The sequence below is a fragment of the Haliaeetus leucocephalus genome, unplaced genomic scaffold (genome assembly GCF_000737465.1).
Source record: "Haliaeetus leucocephalus isolate CR32 unplaced genomic scaffold, Haliaeetus_leucocephalus-4.0 Scaffold932, whole genome shotgun sequence".
In the NCBI taxonomy this organism is placed as follows: Eukaryota; Metazoa; Chordata; class Aves; order Accipitriformes; family Accipitridae; genus Haliaeetus; species Haliaeetus leucocephalus.
In genome coordinates, this window is record NW_010973368.1 from 1,920,276 (window position 1) to 1,925,977 (window position 5,702).

Genomic DNA, 5,702 nt, shown 5'->3' on the forward strand with positions numbered 1-5,702 from the left:
CAGGTTCAACTCCTAGCTCATACAGGTAAATGACCCTTTACCATCACTGCGAATCACTCCAACAGTAGACTTTTCCCTCCACAATCTGAAGAGTATAGCATATGCCTTGAGGCTCTCAGCCATTGGAAGATGTTGGTGTGTGGCTTGCAAGGTTAGAGATACTGGCAACTGTACTTCCAGCATACTGTATTGCCACCCGTCTGCCATGAGCCTTCAGGATTTTACTGACTGGGAAAAGTGATTGCTCTCGCCTGACAAAAAATTTTTAAATGGAAGTGGAAGGGAATTATGGACCTTTACTCCTGCACCTAGATGGAGGCATGCAGCATTACTCACCTCAGGGGCACACAGCGGTCCAAGAGGTAAAACAGGAGGCTGAGCTGTCAATGTCTTCTCCAAGGACAAGCCCACAGGGACTTTTGGGCTTCCTGAAGGAACACAGCAGTGACAGTAACCCCAGAGAGCTCCCACCCAGAGGCAGTCCGCCTCATTACTCACCTTTCTTTTCCTATGTTTTCCAACCTGGAGTACGGTGGCCCTGTGCCATTTTCAGTACCTTAAAGATACAGTCATGCTTTCCCTAGGCATGAACAACTGCAGAACTCAAGTCATAAGTCACGCTCCCACTCCTGACTACCCATAGCATTATTATTGCTTATTGTTTCTACTGCAGGTGAAGCACCAGGCAGGATCATGTCCAGTTGTGCTCATTGTTGTACAAAACATACAGGAAGATATAGAAACATTTTACAAAATACTACAGTCCTACATAAAAGTGTGTACATGACGTGGTAGTTATAGTTACTATCCTCTTGGTGGCAGAATGAAGTCTATAAAAATAACATTCTGAGAAATCAAAGGATCACAGCAACTCGAGTCAGTTTTACCTTCTGATCTATTTGAAAAGTCTTTATTAAAAAGATAAATGGCAATACCAAAAATGCTGCCCTGGGAGCAGTTCTGATGTATACTAATTGCAAACAGCTCTGCACATTCATTACATATGGTATGGCTCCTCCTAGTGAAACCCTGCACAAACAGTTGAGGACTAATTTTCCTCTCTTCCAGTATTTCCACCACCTCTTGAACTGCAGTTACTTAAGGGAAGGGAAAAAACCCAAAGGATTATTTGCAGTTTTACTTCATAAACAAACTTCTGCATTCAGATGTCTGTGTTTGGCGGCTGCTGGCTTCTGTGGCTCCTTTGCATGTGTGTGTTTGCCAGTTACCATTTGGGCCATCATAAATCAAAGCACTGTCTCAAGGAACTCCAGAGTGAAAGCATAAGCTGCTAGAGTTTGAGCTAATGACAATTGTCATCTGTTATAGAGTATAAAGCCTCTTTCACACCTTCTGGTAGCTCCCACCCTCTCCAGAAAGCAGAGCAGGTGAATTGTAAGGCAGAACTTGGCCCCATGGCTTCTAAAATATTGCACTTTGCAGTCATACAGAGAAAAGAAATATTTTATCTGAGTTACTTCATCTGTTTATCACCATAGATGGCTATTTAATTCACTTAGTAAATATCATTTTTGCAGTTAGTTTAACCAGTTTTGCTGTAATGATAATGTTTTAGTCATAAATAAATGCCAGCAGCAAAAGTAAAAAATGAGGTCACAGGAAGACAAGAAACTTCATTGTCAGTGAGGTTAAAAATGGAAGTGAACAATCAAAGGATTTGGTAGAATTATGAAGAATTCATACCTTAGAGATTTCTGCAACTTTCTGGTCTGGAAGATTTTGAAAGTTTGGGTTCATTACAGGAGATGAGAAGAGTTTCACCTTTGAAAGGAGGTGATTAAAGTAAGCTTTAAAATATTCCCCGCTGAAGGCTGTAGGAGGCATTGACAAACAGAATCTATTAGTAGCAAAAAAAAAATAAATCCCCAAACAAAACAAAAGCACAACTAATCTGTCTGTCCAATTAAAAGACCCATCTGGCCTGCGCTAAATAGTATCTAAATGAGTGAGTTAAAGGCAGTATACTCCAGAGTCGATGCTCTGCAGAGGCACAAAGTAAATTGCACATCCTTAATAAGCTCCCTCATGGTTCGCCCAGTCCTCTTCCATGCGCTATGCTTGGCTGCCTCTGGTACTGGGGGGTGGCGTGAAAAAGGAGATGTTTGGGATGAAGAGGTGCTGCAGTTTAGAAAAATGGACAGAATTCCTTACACACAGGATATTGTTTATAGTAAAAACTTACTCTTGTCCTGAAGCTGGGATAAGCCTCTGTGACCAGCTCTCTCCTGTATCCTAAATCTGACAGCATTACCTTTCCACAACTACTAAGTTGAAAGCTGCAAAAAATGAGCTGTAGGCACAACACTCACAGAGCAAGAAGCTAAAGCTAATGACAGTCCCACTGTGCGGGAATACTTACCACTGGCACAGACATCAGGATTACACCAACTGGCTCCTCTATTAATGTTTCAGGAACAGATCTGAAATAACTGATAAATTGAAACCTGAGTTAGAGCTGAGTGACTTTTAGACTCTGAAGACTTCCCTGCATCCTTGTTTGACTCTGACCCTGAGTCTTGTCACTGCCATTTCATTGTATTATCTGTAATGGATGCAAAGCTGCGATTGATGGACAGTTGTTCTTCCCTTACAATTAGGTATGAATCTGTTATGAAAATCCAGCTGGTTATTTCTAGACTTTCCTGAAATGACTCTCTAAACACAGCTGCCTTACAGTCATGGTAAACATTCTTCACAAAGGCCAGTTTGCTCTGCAGGCCCCAAGGAATGTGACAGCTTGATACCTGGATAAGCCTGGGCTCAGTTTCTGTTTCTACAGAAAAGCTGGAGTCTCTAGCGGATGTTGGTAAACAAACCCTGGAGCCATTACTTGATAGGGTTCATAAGCTGTTACTCAGCACCTTGTAATATGGAGTTGGATGTGACAAAATGGAAGACAACAAAAAATCAGAAAAGTATTTCAGAAATACCTGCAATGAATAATCACGCACAGAGCAAGCTGCTACTGAGGTGCTATGCTATTCAGCTGTTACACGTGGCCTGACTTGGCTCACCTTGCACCAGGCTGAGGTACTCAAGTAATTGTAGCTGCTAATAGGCACAAGACCTCTTCCCCAGTGTCCACATATAGTTCTCACAGGCTTCAGTACAGGAACAGAGGAAAAGGTAGGAGGGAGGGAGAGCGGGATATTGAGCCAAGAGCTGTAATCTACTCCTGTTATCAAATATAGAGACTTTTTGTCTAGAAAATGCAGTCATTTTAATTTGGGGGTTTCTGAAAGCTGAGGCTGGGTACATTCATGTTAGAAGCAGCATACACAAAACTCACTACTGTTAACCAATAGATAACTTTATTTAGAAAGTGTTTAGTTCTCCATTTCATAAAAGAGTTCATGTCTTCCCAGGAGTTCAGAAAGGATATGCTATAGCTCAAGCTATAGCTCAAGCTCTTGGAGCAAGTGCCACCTGGCAAAATTTGAACTGGTGAGGAGCCAGATCTCTCTGAACTTGCTGCTGCTTTTTGGGAGCTTCTGTTTGCTTTTGTGATGGGGAGGCCATGTAGGGAGTGTTAGAAAGGATGCAGGTAAAGAGCTATTATTGTTGTTGTTGTAGGACCAGTTCCATCTTCATGACTAAGACTGAGTGAAACTCGCTGCCGAATAAGATATTACTTGCTTTGGTGCTTGATGGTGCAATTGAGCCCAGAAAGAAAATACCTGGAAACCCCGGACTTGACTGTGCAAGTGTCAGGTACCACGTGTGAAATTCCAGGCATGCCAGCGCCAGGCAGCTTCCACACCCACTGGCAGCCCATGGAAGGCTGAGCTCTGCCCACGGCTGGGCACAGCAGACCACCTTGGTGGCTTTAACACACTAGCTTGTCTGAGAGGACTTGTTCTTTCTGTGCGCTATGATCAGCTGGAAGGGACTGTTGCTCCACAGATTAGTGGAAAGGTTTTCAGGTTTGCATCCTTGCCGGCAGACAAACATAATGAGCTAAAGGAAGAGGAGAAGAAATCAGAGAAGATTTCTTAAATGCTTCAAGAGGGGCCAGATGGTTGACTGCATCTCAGGAAGGACTACAGGACTTCCATAGTATTGAAGGGCTGGTAAGGTAAAAAAGGTCATCAAGGACAAAGACTATTAGCAGAGAAGCCCTTGTTTGGTTGTGAGTAATCTCATTCAAGTGCAATATTGACACCAGAGAAGGAGGGAAAGCATAAAGTTAAAACTGTAATCCTGGGACTGGCAGAGGGAAGGATGAAAAAAGAGAAACCAGCTGTCAGTGAGAGCTACCCTGTTACTTTAAAGTGTATTGATCTTGTTTCCTGTGGTCTTGTGTTACAGCAAATAAGACAATCATCAGCAGCACTACCAACATGGGATTCACCTTCTTTGAAGCAGATGCCACCATCAGCTGGATGAATGAGAGTGTTTGAATCTGTCTTTCATAGCTTACTAGTTATTCTCAAAATCATGTGACTGACTTAAACGTACAGGGGAGTGTTAGATATAAACACTGCACTCAGCCCAGGATTACGTTCACACTCAGAGGCAGAGGGGGAAGGAGTGAGTGGGAGAAATAACCCTTTGGTATATGAATACTCTCTGATTTACAATGCCTGCAGCCTTGTCATGACCCAGCAGAAAGTCCCAGTCTCACTGTCTGTCACTGCATTGTCCCATCCCAAATGCTGCAGATGAATTTAATCACACAGAGGCCTGGAGCACTTTCCATGTTGGAAACAACTAGTTTCTGTGACTGAAATGAAAGTGGAAAATTCCCAGCACAGTGAAGCTCAGAGACTTTCCTCCACCCCAACCGCTCAGCAAGCAAGGGTTATTCTAACCACACATCACATCGACTTGAGGGAGGCTGCCGAGCTGCCTCTGTACTTTAAATGAGAAGCAGCAGCACTTTAAGAGGATGGCTTAGCAGACAGAAGGGGAAGCCCGACGGCTGCAGGAGCGGTAGAGATCAGGCCACACTGCAGTCACCTCTAGACGATGGGGTCACCCTCTGCCCCAGGTCTGGGCCTGGCCCCAGAGCCTGGCTGGTGGGGCAAAGGCTGCAGCATGATGGTTTTGATGGGGCAGGCACACTGACTGTAATTCAACGCCGGGAGCGAGACCTTCCATTACCCGTCGGTTTCCTTCTCCGCTGGAGGTGCTTTCCCAAGACGTGAGGAAAAAAAAAGCACCGCAGCTGGGGGCCACATCTCCCCTCTGGGACGGCCGGAGTCCCCCCGGCACCAAGGTCCGAGCCTGAGCCGCCTCCGGACTCCCCAGTGTCAGACCCACACGCGGGCCATTTCGGAGGGGGGGCGGCTGCTCCCAGAGCGATCTCTGCTTAGCAGGACGAGGCGAGGATTGCTCCAAACGGCTAATCGCTCTTAATGCCAACCTGGCAAGAGAATAAAACTAGGTTTCCCTAAGAAACAAAGGCGCGGAACACCCACAGCTCCTGCCTCCCCTCCCGACAAATTCAGGCAGCCCTGAAGACCACGGGTGATGGACAGAGCTATTTCTCTCGCCGGGTATTTCGCGGTGTTCATGCAACGCGGACCCCTTTTTCCTACCATGCAACGTGTAGAAATACTGTAGAAATAGCACAGTAGCCTCTCCAGGCAAAGAACACCCTGGCAAAGCGGCGGAGCGGAGCTGCCCCTCCACCCGGCGGGAGCTGCGCCCGCCCCGGCGGGGACGGCGGGCGGGCGGGC